The sequence below is a fragment of the Ochlerotatus camptorhynchus genome, unplaced genomic scaffold (genome assembly GCF_037179485.1).
Source record: "Ochlerotatus camptorhynchus isolate MF236.1 unplaced genomic scaffold, CSIRO-AGI_Acam_v1.1 ptg000107l, whole genome shotgun sequence".
Taxonomy (NCBI): Eukaryota; Metazoa; Arthropoda; class Insecta; order Diptera; family Culicidae; genus Ochlerotatus; species Ochlerotatus camptorhynchus.
This window is the reverse complement of record NW_027040597.1, coordinates 2,552,065-2,569,239: the sequence shown is the minus strand read 5'-3', so window position 1 is coordinate 2,569,239 and position 17,175 is coordinate 2,552,065. Positions and strand designations below refer to the sequence as shown.

At 36.8% G+C, this 17,175-nt stretch overlaps 1 protein-coding gene across 2 annotated transcripts in view; it reads right to left on the bottom strand.

Annotated features, from left to right (window-relative positions):
* Positions 1-17,175, bottom strand: part of uzip (unzipped) — a 314,941-nt gene that overhangs the window by 182,212 nt on the left and 115,554 nt on the right. The gene's annotated exons all lie outside the window — the stretch shown is intronic.

Below are 17,175 nucleotides of genomic sequence, written 5' to 3'. Positions count from 1 at the left end.
CTTTTCAATTGAAGCATACGCTTATATTGATGATACAAAATCTGACATATCTTCAATGGTGAAGCAATTGGCTATGTTGTGTGAGCAGTCTTGTAAGCGGTCACGGTAGTCGACACATTTTCTGTAATAATCAACTGCTTTTGCCTCCAACACTTGTAAAACAAGCTATCATAGTACAGTACCAAACTAAAATGTCATATGACAGGCTCTGTCGTTGCAGACCGTCACGAATGTATGTATTATAGTTTTTCTAATAATAAGAGCTGCTGATGTTGTGCTTGTTTGAATTCTGTCTTAGTAACAACATTTCTGATCATAAATGGATTAATGTACACCAAATTGAGGAATTAGAACGAAATCACACATGTCATATGATAGTTATTTGAAGATTTTCTTTTTGCTCGAATGTTATGCTACCGTTTGTGATGTGTGAGGGAGATGACGTTAGAGCATGAGTGTACGACGGACTGTCGCGCACGACAACGAAGCGACTGTAGTAAAAAACGTCAACCGTTTCAACCCATGTGTGCAAGTGGCACCACTGTACGATATAAGCGATATCTCAACTACATACGCAGGGCTCCGTTTGCTGCCCATGTAAGTAGTGACGTCACTATTTGTGTTTACAATATTTTTGGGTTACTTATACAAATGCATTTGACGATCTGCATTTTTCTGTACCTCCTCATTTCATGACAACACCAATGATATAAATAACAGTAGGCGTCTGCACTTAAGAGATAATATAATACGAAAAAATGGTTGATTTTTCCGGTTTCTTGAGTCCAGCTTTTTCCATGATGACACAGAAAAAAATGTTTTTACACGTAATTTTTTCTGTAAACTAGAGACAAAACTACTGTTTTTAGATTTGCGACATCTTGTTCCAATATTTTTTTAAAAATCAGAACGTATTTTTTACGTTTAAAAAAAAAAACATAAAAAATGTAAAAACAAAAATCAAATTTTCACCGATGAAATATTTTAAATCTTACAGATTATGAAACTAGAGGTCCCAAACTATCATCTAATGAAATAAAATTATAGGTAGGGTAGAGCACTACTTCGTCTTAATCGCGCATTTCCGTTCTATCGATCAGAAAAGATCAATAATATCAATGATTGCACCATGTACAAATCAATAAAAGGGTTGGTTCTGATGCGCAGGTCCATTTGCTACAACATAAATCCAGTTAGAGCGCATTATATGAATATTTGCGCTCATTGTTCTCAAAACAAAAGAAGCGCTCTTAGCGAATCCTCTTTTTCTACGTTTATCCGTAGGACGAAGAAAATCTAATGGCGTTTCAATGCGTTAGGACGGAATTGAAACTCGTAGAACGAATTTAGAATCAAGAAGCAGTGTTAGATTTTAAACAATATCTCAACAATTTGTGACTCTTTATTAAATCCGACGGTACGCATGGAAAGGTGAATGAATTTAGAAGTCATCTTTGACAGAAATATTCAATTTTTTGTTTAAACTCGTTCATAAAAGATATGTAAAGCGCGGGTTGTGCTTAGTAGGACGGAAATTAGATCAAAAACCCTACATTCACTTTGAATAAAAGTCGTCATAGCGTGTATCGTAAAATGGACAACATTTTACTTAGAGAAACATATGTTTTATTAGAAAAAGCTCGTCGTTCGACATTTTATTATTATTATCATAATAAGTCTCTAACAGAGTTCACTCGGCTGTCGACAAAAGCAGATCACTCAACAGCAGTTCTTCAACAGCAGTTATTTTGGTCGATGCGTCGACGACTTTGGAAAGCAACCGTTTCGTGATGAGTGTGTGAGAGCTGACCACGTTTTGCGTCCATTGCTGCAATGGATGCGCTCTGCCCTTCGTTGGCGATACTGCCATACAAAGAAACCACTGGATGCGGCTCCCGCTCTGATGGAGGAGGCTTTTTGGATAGCGGAAGATAAGGTGTTTATTGTGTTGTACCTTTTGACGATAGTCTTAAGATTTTTTTTTGTATATTGAACAAGAATCCTCGGCTATGTAAATTTAATTCAATTGAGCCTTATCAAATAAATAAATGAAAAAACCTCACCATCCCTTTCCAAAGGGGGAGTTTGGTAAAGAGAGATGAAAAAACCGATTTGTACCTTCCTTAAAAGTTGTCCTAGCTCGCTATCTACTATCAATATGCAATTTTCACACTGCCGTACTCTAACGGAACTATCAACTCTATGCTTTCATCTCCTCCATCTATCGTATAAAAATTACCACTTTAATCTGTTATTTGAAATTAGCATCTTCAACTAAGTTAAATATGGTAAAATACTCCAAGTACCATCACAAGTTTTATCGCATGATATAACCCAAATCCATACTTGAAGCATAGATTATTATTTCGCTTAACTGTTGACCCTAAAGAATACAGTATGTAATATGTAGTAAGTTCAAAAATTGTTATTCTCAATTGAGGATTGGAATTGAAAAGAGTAGGAAATTCCAATGATGATTTTTTTTTTAATGAACTTAAAGCAGGGCTGGTAGCGCGTATGTGATTCAATAGTAGTGACTTTAGTGACTAAAATAACAAAAATAGTGACCAAATAGTGACTTTTAAACAAAAAAAGATCGCAAAATTGAGGCACAGAGAAAAATGTTCAAATTCAAAGATTTAAACAAATTTTGAAAATTTTAGGACAGTCAATTTTAAATATCGAAGATATAGATGAAGCAATGCGAATAGCGATTAGTATTTTAATAAAAAAAATCGTTCTCCTCTTTGTAGCCGCTATAGCGCACTGATCATCTTCATTCTTCCCAAGAAGAGACTCTTCTGTAGCACATAGAAACAAATTCATAACTATGGGACCTAGACAACTTTTCTAGATCGCAGTTTTAAAAACATCTAATTATTATGGAACAAAGAAAAATTTCCCAGATGGAAAGATCACGGACATAAAATAAAATTTGAATGCGTCTAGGACTAAAAATCTCGATCGTGAAAAATTAGGGATTTAGGGATGCATTTTAGAGTTTTGAACATTTTTTTTTATTGCTGGGCTTAAACATTCGAGATCTCTAAACAACCAAATTGAGAAAATTGTAAGACTTGAAATAATTTTCTATATGTTTTACATATAGAATGTAAGTTAACAGTCCTTGAACAATTTAAATGGTTCTGAAACATAGAAAATATGTTATTATCATGGACATATTTTGTTTTTCTAAGACCTGGACCTGGAAAAATGTCGAGAGCTTGAACACTTTCGTTGACTATTTTTTGACATTTAAGCTTGGAAAAGATGCAAGATCTCGAAGGAAAATAGCCAGACTATTGGGTCTAGAGCTTTTTTTTCAAAACCTCTGACAATTTGTGATAGGTCTATAACCATTTCGAGATCAAAAAAATCAAAATATTAGCAATTCCGTCATCATCAATTGGACGGTTAACATTTCCGTCTGTTCGCAAACTTTTCTTGTCCGTCAAAATTTACACACGGATGTTTAATGAATCTTTCTTACACATATTTGTTACCAAATCAATCTGTGATATAATGTGAGTTTTTAAGTAATTTTTTTTACTCCCAACATTGGTCGTAAAAAAGTAACTTAGTGACTAAATTTGAAGAAATAGTGACTGTAGTGACATTTTGATGAAAAAAGTGACTTTTTAGTGACTGGCTTGAAAATAGTGACCAAGTCACTAAAAAGTGACCTGCTACCAGCCCTGTTAAAGGAATCTTTACAGTATTCCAAGAGGATAATTTGAGAATACTTAGCAAAATTTCAAGGAAAGTGTTTTTTTTTTACTTTTAGTAATTTTCACACTCCCGTGAATTCGTGCTTTATCCGGGTGAGATTTGAACTCATGATTTTGGAGTGAGAGGTATGGATTCAGATCTGTTTTACAGACTAACTTCGGAATTTAAAGATGGTCTAATCTTGGTATTTGGTTAGCACAATGTGCAGAAATTAATGTTTAGTTTATCTCTATGTTCGGTGTCGCAAATTTTCATGCCAAGCATGATCGGAGTTCGCAAGGAGTTTGAGACGGCATGAATCTGCTTCTCTATCTTGAAGTAGCTTCGTAACAGGATATGTCTCGCTCAGCCTTTATACTAGAACTGCTTCACTCGGAAAACTGTAGCAAAATAATTCAAGCAATGACACCATATGCATTACAATGATACCATATGAAATTCTATAAATTTAGCTATCGTAGTAGGAACAACCACAAAATCGCCGCTTGATCCGAGCACGAACAGATTGCGAGTGAGAGTAAAGAGTTGTAAGCAAGACAATATAATGATGTATGTGCCATAAACTTGATTGATGTTAAGTAACATTACAAGTTTAAATTTTTAAAGGATTCTTCAAGACCAAATTATGGCCTATAAGACTAATATAAAAGTTGTTACTTGGGATGAGTATATATGATCTTTCCCGGTACAATTTGGGTTTTCCCGAATTTTTCCAGGTTTTACCGGTTGGATAGACACCCTGTAAGCCCCACTTTGCCTGCATGTACACGAAATTTATAAGTACACTAGAGCTACGTAGAGAGAGAATTCCGAACTTAACAGTCTACAAGTCAAAAGGCTTTGGCTTAATGAACAACACTGCATAAAATTGCTACTTTGTATCTAGAAAGGATCTCGCGATGACGACACTTCATTCACACGAAATTCATAAGAACACTAGTGAGACCTATCGAGGGAATGCCGAACTAAACTGTCCACAATTCAAAAGATCCTAGCCTCCTGAACAAGCATTTATACGAAATTTATAAGAACACTAGTGCCACCTGAACAAAATTGCAGAAAATCGGAACTTTGTATATAGCTTGGATCATGAGATATTGCATGTACACAACCAGCTAGTGAGATCAATCTGAACAAAAAACCTAAACCTAAACCAAAAGATGCGGCATCTGTCTATCTAACACATAAAGGTTGATAAAATGAAGTTTTCTACAGACACTAGTGCCACCTAGTGAGTCGATTCAAATCTAAATTGTTTATAGGTGAATAAATGTAAAGACATGCATAAGTTTTAACCTCAAGTTTCTCGACAATAACGATAAATATAACTGATCTATATATAGATTGATAGGCGTTAATGGGTTAAGGACACATTGACGGAATCCTTTTTTCATACAATTTACTTAGTACCACTTCGCATTTTCACGGGCCCATCAGCGGCGATCTACTTAATGTTCAAAATTAAAAATGAATCTATAAATGTTTCCTGCACAAAAGCAAGCATCGCGTTAAATTTTCAGACTTCTGGATGGCGATATTTATGTCAATGACAACACTTTAGAAATAATTTAATTTTACACGTAACGGAATCCATCTTTGACATAAAGGATGAGACGTAAACAAAAATGTCATTTAAAATCAAGTGCTCCGAGACTGAAAAGTTCGTTACTCGACGAAAAGTACGTTTTATTGAGCTAAGTTTCTCGTCAAAATTGACGCTCGTATATGCCCCCTAAATTTACATAATTTTGTTGAAGTGTGCATATATAAACTTCACTTTGCATATCCTACATTTCTGCACCCACAAAATCGGTTCACACCGTTCCATTCACTTCTTTCAGCAACCAAATGCATGGGCAAAACCTCCGTGGATGCATTTTCAAAAAGTAAATTTTTAATTTATGATGCCTTTTAGTTTACTTCAACGCGAATTTCAATGTTCCACGGACCTACTAATGCCATGTGGCAGAGTTGCTGGTGCATCAACATCAGAGTAAACTGTTGAATCTTCTGAGACAACAATCTAACATTTAATTTATTTTAAAATGATAAATATGTTATGTTTTCATTTTATTGTTAAATTTCTTAGATATCAATGTAAATCAAACAAATTTAAAAATCTCAAACCGAATACAAATCTATACGAGAACCATCAAGCGCAATTTGTTTCATTTTAGTCAACAGCTTTCCAGTACTTTTACGAGTGTGTTACATCAAAGAAGAATACCGAAAACCTTTCATCGTTCTTGCCGGCATTTGGTGGAAATAGTCGCCTTCACAGTGTCGTAGCATAGACGCGCGGCCAAATAAAAAACTTAACACAATTTGGAGTTCAGTCTAATTGGTCATTAAAATGCTCATAAACCCTTCGTGACTTGACTGTATTCTAAAGTGATGATTCTACGAGATCGGATTCACAAGTGCTTCGAACCCTTTGCTAGAGAGAGGTGAATCAGTTTTTACGGCTTCTTAATCCTGCACTGGTATGCTGATTAACGAGGGCACGTTTCGAAACGGAACCGACGATTTTTTTTCCCGGAAAGTGATGAATAATTCCTTCATTTCATGTTTGTTCAACATAAATACCAGCGCAACTACGGCGACGACCAAACAAAACAAACATGCAAACATTTGAGTGCATTTCAAGGAAACTGATTCGTTTGAATGCATTACACTCGGAATCGAACCCGGCTGAAAGAAGCCATCAAGTGCAACCTGCTGCACCGAAGCTTGTTTGAAAAAGCTCACATGACTTGAAAAAGGGCTCACGTCATCTCTGGTGATATTGTTAGCAGGTCCAAGTACGATTGCCAACTGCTCTCAATCCGATAAAATATGAATGGAATGGTGTTGCATAAATTACACTACATTATAGAGACATGTAGTGCGGACTACCAGATGTCTACCGTAGATAGGGATCATGGAATGTGGGGGGGGGGGGGGGGGGGAGGAGGTGTTTAAAGCCAGTTGCGCGCCTTAATGCATTTTATGCTGGGGAATTCAAATTAATTGAAAGTGCTCTAACAAGACGCAATTTGATCTAGATCAATTAGGAGCTGGGTCATGAGCTGGATTACCGCTCTAGGATGAGATCATCTCAAGGAAGGCGTAATTCTTTAACTTTATGAGATCTAGGACGGGCACTTAAATGCCGATGAAAGAAACAATTTTCTCCAGCAAAACGCTACAAGTAGTACGAGCAATCAGCGCAAAAAACAACGACATATGACATAACCTAAATCCCAAAAAAAAAATCAAACATTCATAAACCCACAACAACCGAAGGAAAGAAAGCGAAGGCGGCACACTTACGACAATTGATGGGGTCTAGAGACTTAATTAATCTACTGATTAATGGTTCCTGAGTGATGAACTTCCTTTCCCTTAGAAAGAGCACCACTTTTGCCGTGTTTGTTTTATTTCCTTTTTCCTGAGTCGGCCGGCCTTTACGGACTGACTCCAACGAAGCCATAATATAGCAGAGCATAACTACAAAAGGTTACCCTGGGAGGGAGTCGCGTGTCTTCAACGCAGCCAGCACCCCCGAAAAGGAAATGTCATAACAATTGAAACCCATTAAAGGCTCGACTTTGAAGGGGTGTTGCAAGGGGAAAGGGGGAGAGCACTGACACTGCAGTTCGCGCTTTGTTCCGCTTTTCGGAGCGTTCATTGATTTTGGTTGAAGTTCAATGAATTTTTAGCTTTCGTTCCAGCAGCTCTGGCAGTTCAGTTCTCGCTAAGGAATGCTCTTGTGCTCGGCAATCGCGTGGGACGGAAACATAAATTAACGGTTTTGTCGATGTCATTCTCGGTTCGTTTGCAGCTCGCGCACTTTTTGGAGTAATAAACTCGTTCTTTCGATTCCGTTGCGTGCTTTGTTGGGCTTTATGTAGGTAATATCTGGAAATACTGCTTATAAGAATTCGTATTCCTAACTGTAGCTGGCAAGGGCAGCATATTAAATTTGAAGTGATTCCATATCGTTTAAAAAAATCATAATAATGTTGGGACTAATTGCTTATGCATAGGTATCGGTAGATGCTATCTTAAATTACACCCACATCTCAAGTAAATTTACGCGAATAATCGCATTAATCAGTAGAATTGAACATCTTGGACAATTGCGCTGTTCATAGGGGCTGTCCATATTCCACATGGACAGTTTTTGAGAGGTTTTGGCCCCCTCCTCTTGAAAATTATCCATATTTTTTTTTTTAAATTTGTATCAACCGTGGACATTTGTTAACTCCCCCTAAAGTATCAACGTGGTATATGAACACATCAAGTATAGACTAAATTTACACGAACCAGGTTTTTATAAAGTGAGAGATCGATGTGTGCTATGCTCGCGGGTGAACGTGTTTGTTTTTGAGGTTGTATTTTTTTTTCGCTCGTTACTGTCACTCTGCTTATTTTTGATAGTAGCAGGGTGGCAAGTGAATTTCTGATTTGAAATTCCTGGTTTTTTTCCCGGTTTTCCTGGTTTTTTTTTTATAAAAATTCCTGGTTTTGAACAAAGCTTTAAATCTATCAGTTTTGCAGATTTTCTTTAATTCTTCTACATGAGAGAAATGTCTTTAGTATATTATATATGTATTTAGTGAAATACTTCAAATTATATGCTTCGTATGCAAACTAAACTGGTTTGAAAAAATAGAAGTAAATAATTATTCCATTACGTATTTTCAACGTTCGCTGAGTTGCGTTGACTTTCCACCAACCGAAGGGACAATCGCTAACTAAAAGGCATATCATGTGCCAAACCCGATAATAAAAAAATATTTAAAATGCATCAGTGCCAATCCGGCTCATGTCAAGAAATTGAAATTAAATTTGGCAGATAAATATCCATTAACTGAGTATTTGTTTCAGTCCAAGGTTTTCCACTTAGCTAACGTCTACTGTAATCAAGCGGCTTAAGGTCAATTTCTTAATCCTAGTTTAACTGAATGGGTACATTTGTCCTTATTGGCGATATTGGCATTTACTATATATGTCATTAACACTCCTAACCCGAAGCCTCGGTAAAATGTGTAACGACAAACTTTCAATGCTTGAAAAATCATAGCTCAGCCATTTATTGAAAAATTTCAAATTTATTGGCACCATCTAAAACTAGATACTTTAAAAATTTATTCGGTATCAATAGATTTAAAATCTATCAATAAATTGTAGAGCAATCATTTTTCAAACATTGTCAATTTTCCGCTACACATTTAACCGGAGGCACACAGCCTGAGTCTGTATTCCATTTGGTGAATTTTCACTTAAATTTGGCACATGGAAAATTTTCAAATAAACCTGCTATTGTACCAGACTTATTTCTCACAGACCAGGAATCAATTTTGACAAACACCTTCTCGAAAATAGGAAGGTCATCAAAAGAGGGATTTTCGAACATCTTAATTTATTTTCAAAGTGTCACATTTAAGCAGAGTTAATGTACACGTGCATCCATCCCGCGTGATAGAGACACGCTTTCTATAAGATCGTCGGAGCCTGGTACATTTCGAGACGTATTATTTCGCATTTCTTTTTTGTTCCTACGTGCCTCAATCGTGTCACATGTGCTGTGTCTCATGAGCTAAGCTCGGCGAGCTCCAGGGAGATCGGCAGCGTACCTACGTCCTGCGTGCATGCTAAAAGTGGCTGGTTGGTGCTAAAGAAACAACAGAGAACTGTTGATCGAGTAGTCCTGTCACATTCTCGTGTTGCTGGTACAATTGATTGATTTCAATCAGTTGGTATTCAGTTTTTGAGGGTTGAGAGATTGTGGTTTTATAGAAGTATTTCAAGCGGAAGATGAGTTAAACGATTACGAACCAATTACCGGCGGGGTTATTTGTTACCGATCCATGCGCATGGAATTTTCATGGTTCTACATATTGATTTAGCTCCACCAAGTTCAAACGATTTCAAATCAGCTCCTGATCATTCTCACAAAATTTGTTCTCATTAGGATGCGAACTCATACTGCACTTGGCCCTTTGAAGTTTATGTGGGAGTTGAAAAATTGAACGTTAGGATAATTAGTTATCAATTGATTAGGAAGATGATGTTCTTCTGACATGGTTCATTTACTACTCAGCAGACAACATTTTAATAATAGGACAAAAAATCCAGGCTATTATGTCATAAGGGCAAGATGCAGTATTGCCCTGAACACAGCCGATTAATCCTACCATCAAGTTATCAACTTGGAAATTAATTAATAACAAATTTTCTTGACATTCAATTAAAAAGTGGTTTTCAACAAAGTTGTAGCTGGGAAATTTTCACGTAAGAGGGGGGGGGGGCTCTGATGGACAACTTTTCCATAAATAATTATGGTGTAGGGCAAGAACGATGAGGACAAAAAATACACTTTTCTTATAGTAATTCCCATATAAACTTCAAAGAGCCAGTGCAGATCAGTTCGCCACCAAATTAGCTCAAATTTTAGGATAGTGAACAGCCTGATTTGGATCCGATTGATCTTGGTGGATCAAATTGATAGGTATTTTGCAGCGGGCAGAGAACCGATAGTTCGGAGGGCCCTTTAAAAAAAAACTTTGTTGTTGAAATTGATTCGTGTGACTTCATCAATCAGTATTTTCAGCCTTTCAAGCTGTAGCCGACATCACTAGTTAATTCAAACATGTACTTAAATTTGAGAACTGTTCAAATACATTTATACAAAAAGCATGGTGTGTTCGTCCCAAGTATTAGTCAACCTGAAAATTTGATGAGAAATAAGAAAACTGGATTGTAAATTTTGGGATGAATCCAACATATTTGTCACACTCAACGGTCAGTATCTGAATTGAAAACCTTGTTTTCCAAAATGTTTATTTAGTAGGCTCAATATCTTTGAAAGCTCTGCGGAGCCGAAGGACTAAACAAATATTACAATGGAGATCTAAATCGATTTCCTATTTTTTGTGCTTGCAACGCATCGAATCTCGACAGATCCGCAAACCCTTTCTGCCGGTTAAAAGGTAAATGAATCATTAAACAATGACGATGCTCCTTAAAAAGTAAAAAAAATCTCCTTGAAATAGATCGGGTTGCTCCTCATTGTGTGCATTAGTGCATTTTTACTGAACATTTCAGCTGATTTCATGGTACTTATTAACCTTTCTACAGCAGCTTTTCCGATGATATATGGTACAATTACACTTCAAAATGGTGCAAAGCGATGCATACTAAGGAGCATTTTCAAATGCTTAATGTACAGTTTTCTTTATTTTAGGGAGCGTACTTCAAATATTTACTGAGCATTTTAAGATTTTTGATGTATTTTGATCAATCATTTAAGGAGCAACCCGATCTATTTTAAGGAGATTTTTTTACTTACTAAGGATAATTTCATCTGTTTTATTGAGCAAAAGTAGGGCTGCCCTTTCTGCCGAGGATGCTGATGTTCGTTTTTGCATGCTTTATCGGCGTCCTGAGGGCACGTCCATTATCACCACCTCTTCATGCAGCACCTCTACCACTTCCTCTGTTGATTTGCTGGTGCTGTCTGACAATGCACCTACAGCCACTACACCAGGGTACGAACTGCTATCCGAGTTGCAAGGAATTTTGTAGTTCTTCGAGAAACTTCGTGGTACTTCAGGGAACTTTATAAAAGTTCAGGAAACTTTCTTGAAGTGCAGATTTTTCTTTACAGTTCAGCTAACTTTGTAGAAGCTCACCGAACTTCAGTGAACTTCGTGGAGTTTCATCGCACTGCTTTGATAACTATTCTTCTTCGTACCTGAAAAAGTTATAAGACAACGACACTTCATACACCTCGCAGCTCGTAATTGACAGTATGGGCTGAATGAGGCTATTCATACTGTCGCTAATGTGTTTAGTAACACTTATGCTTCGTTTGACACTAATGTTCCGTTAACTGTTTTCACTAGAACACTGTCCTGATTTTGAATGTTTCTTTGGTATTATTATTATATTTTGTTTTATGCATTAAGACCAACATATGTCAGATGAATCATGAGCTAAATTTAGTGAAATTATTTGGAGTTCTGAGATCATGGAAAAGTTCAGAAAACTTCGTAGAAGTGGGAACTTTATTCAAGTTTAGGTATCTTCGTAGAAGTTTATTGTTTAATGGCATGGAACCTCTTTATTATTCAGGGACCTTTTTTATAACTTCAGAGCTTTGATGAAACCTCATGGACTTGACATAGTTCAGAGAACTCCGCACAAATTCAGGAAATTCAAAAAATCAACCAGAAACGTAGACGTGAAGCAAGCTATGATGACGTTTTGTGGACTGCGTAATAATTCAAGGAACTGCGTATAACTTCATAGAAGTACAGGGCATTTTGAAAAAGTTCGGGGAATTTCGTAAAGATAGAAAACTTCAGGGATCTTCGTTTCAGTTTAGGGAACTACATAGCAGTTTGTCAGAGATCTTAAAAATCTCAATAAACTTCCTGAAGATGAAGATTTTGTACCATCGTTTAATTTCAAGGTACTTTGAAGTTTGAGTAAATTTTCTAAAACTTAAGGAAATTTTGTAGATGTTCAGGAAACGTTGCATAAGTAACAGGATATTCTTTCAGATATGCTCCCTAGACAGCCAGGAAGTTTTAAAAGATCAGCATTTGCTGTTGTTCTTCTGATCTGAATTAGCGAGTTGCTAAAAAAAAAAGGATGACTTAAGAATGTGCTTAAGTTTTTGAATATCATAATTTTTCAAATGGATAGATCAACTTTCAACACGGTATTTTCCAAATTTAAACCATACACTCTGGCAACATGTTGGCAACATGGTGATTTGATTGGTTGATCTGTTGCAGGTTGTAGCAATGGCTGTACCACTTTCTGGTTTGTTGTAGCGAGATGGTGGCGCTTGGTGGTCACTTTGTGGAATTGGTGCCGATACTCAGATGCTTCCTTCTGACACTGTTGGTATACAAAGGCAAGGTCGCCCATTATCTAACCGAAAAGGTTATTTCTTCTTAGCGATTACGGACATCGACGCAAAAACGATGTCATCGAAACCCGCAGAGCAATGGTCAGCAGAAGCCACCTAGATCGTACCGTGCCAACCAGAAAGCGATTTGAAGGAACGGAATAGAAGGTCGGTAGACTTGGTGATATTAATAATTGGAATGGTAAATATATCACTACACTGGTCTACACGTTCATCTGAGTTAAAGCCAACGATGCCCGCTCATGTCATTATTTTGCTGCAGCTATTTCTAGATAAACATTTCAAAAGGTCCTATTTGCATTGAACGATTCTCTTCATCGACTTTCTCTTCCATTAATAACTCAACTTCAAAGCATTCCATGCTGTGTTCAACGTTCTAAGCACAAGATATGAACTGCTGTTATCAAACTGTGTGGCAAAATTAGCACCAAATGCATTTGCGTAGGCGTGGTTATCAAAAGAGAAAGTCGATGAAGAGAATCGATCAAAGCAGATGAAATGTTCATCGAGATTTAGCATAGACCGCGCCATCACCCAGTGGGTCACCGCTTCTGTTATAGAATTTATCTGAATGCTCGATCACATGAGGCACATTAAAAAAAATCTGAACATTTTTAAAGTAATGGTAACAAAGTACAAGTGAAAGCGTATTGGTAATACGCCAAGAAAAAAATGTTCTGCAAAAAAAATTTCCTCCCATTGAATTATCATAACATTGCTGCATCAGTAAAATACGTAACATCCCATCTAACAATGTATACCAGTTGTGTTGCCGATTAATGGTTAAATTACGTTGAAAATGTGTGAACGTCTTGCAACGGTCAAATCCCCGTACTAAACAATACCTATACACTTTTTGTAGAATTTTTGTCCATTCGATATTTTGAAAATAATGTGTAAAAAGATGTTAGTCATGCAGGTGCAGTTAAGTGTTGAACCGGAAAAATAAACAAATAATATTCTAATTGACCGGCAAATTCCCTCCCCTTGGCTAGTTTTTGCACCTTGCTGTTGGTGGGCGGGCTTAATTTCATGCTTAATAGTGGAGTGTTGGAGACGGTAGGTTTATGGTCGGCGTTGTTGGTTCATGCCGCGATAGAATGGCGACATGGGCAGGCGATGGGGATTACTAAGCTTCCCCTCTCTGATAAACCGCTGCATGAGAGAACCAAAGATCTAGTCTAGCAGTGATAGTATCACACTTGTTACTCCTTTTATTGAGAGCCGCGTCGTAGTACGCTTATGTATAGGCACTGACGTTGGGTGTGATACTGGCGGGTTTTGCCGCAAATCACTCTTATTTTATTTATTTTTTACGCAGATAGATTTATTTGGGTTTGCAAGGGAATTATACTATTGAAATATTTCAGAAATTGCCCAACAGTGCTCCTTCTATTTGCGTGACAAGCTTTCATTGTTGTTTTCATTGAAGTATTACTCAGAAAACAATGTTAAACATCATTTTTGTACATGGTATTGTAACTAATCTTATATGTGCTTCATTTTGATTTGGCATAAGTGTTTGAACTATGGCTCGGGATTTCCACTGTGGTGTGCTTCTATTGTGACATACCCATATGTATTTTTGTGGTGCCACATAGTGGAAACGTGAGAGCGTAGTTGGAACATTTACCCTATACAATATACAATTTAAAATTAGCTTGGAAACTAACTTCAAAGTGAAGCATTTTAGTCACTTGAAGGTGTCATCTGGGACGAACAAAGATATAAGATAAGATATTTAAAAGCCAGAAGTACTTGAAACACGTTAAATTGTAGTTTAAAAGCATGGGTTATGTAGGTAGATTAGAGATTTCAGTTATTTATTAAATAAACTTCAATTATAGAATTCAGAAAGTTAATTAACATAAGAGATAGGACGCGGGGGGTCCACTTAGGGAGGCGACTAGCCTATGAAGTTGTATAATAAATCTTCCTATTTAGTGTATTTGTTAATTACAGACAATGTCAATAGCGAAAGTCATATCTTCAACCAGGCGCTTACGAACAAGTGAAATTTTAGGAAAGATGTGTTAAATATGTTGATAGGTTTGAAATAAGAATTAGGATTGTTGTGCTTTAGTTTTCGGTAAGGTATGATGTGTCAACAAAGCCCTTTTTTTTTGAGCAAATTTTCAAACATCAAATTGATTGAGTGATTTATTGAAAGACACTGCGAAAATTGACAAGTCATACATCTAACATAGTAGTAGTAGCAGTGTCGCATAATCTTATCACAATTGCTGCAAATAGTGCTTGAGGGGCCAGCAGGGCTGAATACGGATCAAAACTAACATAACTACTAACACTAAAATGATCCCGGAACTAACACTTATCCATTGCACTTTTAGTTATTTATTAGTTTTATTTTTCTACTAAGTCATCTATGCTTCTTTCTATTGTTTGGATCAAGTACAACTAATACTAATCTACCTTTATGTATGTTTTACTCCCTTTTTACCCATTATCTTTATGAATGGCGAATCATATGACGTGAGACACGTACAAGCTGGAACTCAAAGAATTACTTCGAACAGGATGTCAAACAAATTCAGGACCAATCCAAATGAGACCAGAAACCAACAAAGCATCGGGGAGTTATATATTCTGGGAGAGGTATTTGATAAATAATCAAAAAGTGGTAAGTTAAAATCAGAGCCAAGGATCATGAAAGGTAATTGTTAATAATTCATTAATTAGTAGAAATCTCGATAACTTTTTCAAGGGAGCGTATCGGCTTTTGTAGGCGGTGCGTTTGGTCGTCGATTTGGCGTAACTGGTGGCTCGCCCGCGCGTGCTGGCACTATCATCAGATAGGGGAAATTTTCCTCTATCTGCTGGTGGTGTTGATAAGCGTGTGCGAGGTGCCGGTTGCGCCGGATCGACGATCGGATGCATTGTTTGCAGGAGCTGGTGCTTCCCTTTGAAAAAGTAATCGAGAAATAACCATATTATCCTGTAATTGATATTACTATTTTTATATATCAATGAAATTAGTCATGACAGAGTAACAGATGGGGAAGGACAATAGACACAGTTGACACAATAAACAAGACAAGTGGGGGTTAATACACAAGACAAAATGACAAAATAAGTGACGACAGAAGACAAGACTGGGACGAAAATCAACCTTTTAAAAAAACAAGAATGCGCAATTATATTATCAAAACTATTTGGATCAGCACAAAAACAACAGTGACCAAATGGGCACCATAGCCTAGGAACGTCTGTGTGTTGATTTAAAATAGAGGCTCATAGAAGCAAAATTTATCAATAAAAGGGGTCCAGTGTAGAGTTTTAGCAAGTTGCTGCCACTGGATCAATACAAAAAAAAAAAAAAAAAAAATATTCTAATTGACCGGCAAATTAATGGCTTTTGCTATTAGAGGATTTCAAGAATTTAAGCACTGCAAATATATGCTACTTTTCCTCTAAAATAGGAATGGTTTGTGCAAACGCAAATGAAATGTTGGTCAAAGCAACCAAGTTTCAACAGCCTGTATTTCGCTTACCTACACCTTCCAGAACTTCAAGCTCTGCAGTTCTAGCATTAATCGTAGCACATGAGATGAGGCACATGAGATCAGCACGAGCCTCGCGCACGCCAGGATTTTTGTGTGTCGCATTTGTATCTCGCTCGTATCTTATTCTCGCGTCTCTCTTTCTCGCTCGTCACATGTTGTTTTCGTTGCGACGGGAGACGGTTTGTTGAGAGTCTCGGCAGCACATTTTTGCACACACGAGGAAAATGTAACTCTGCATTTAAGTGAAAATTCACCAATTGGAACACAGCCTGAGAACATAATGCAAAGTTGCGTTGTCATGACATTAGCGACGAAAGCTCTGATGCTTTTCAGCTTGATTATTAAAGTGTATTGAATATTGCTGATTCACATATATCACAAATAAGCAGAAGCAGCTGTCAAACATAAACACAACCGGATACTAACCAAGATAATAACTATCATTCTTCGAAGCCTCGGTTGAAGACTGATCGATCACTCTTGATGCAATCGACCAGATCCGCTGGATTATCAATTTTATCAATCAGGCTATACTGGAACCACATGTAACCCTAGAATCTACTAAATAATTGTGGAGACGGTGTCCTCATGAAATGAAATAGTGTAGTTGTCCATAGGTTGGTTGGAGGATCTTCTTTTGCCAATGCGCTGAAAATCAGTTTTAATTTATTTTTCTATTCTAATATTTCAAGATTTCTATAAATTTATGTTGCGAACTTCCACCTTAATTGTTGTTTTGAATGTTTCCTTCCATATTTTATGTGTTGTCATGAGAACAAGGTCTTCAACTCGGTCTTGAAGGAACGATTTTGGTTCAGTGTTCGAAAATCCCAAAAGTAGCTGTCAGTGACGATTGTTAATTTCGGTTGTCAAATCTGACGCCAAATGCTAATTTTTCTCTGAACTGGCAATATACAGATATATTATTTTGCACGCATCACACATAATTAGTAACGTCATCATTTCAAACCTACATGCATCTGTAAATTATTATTT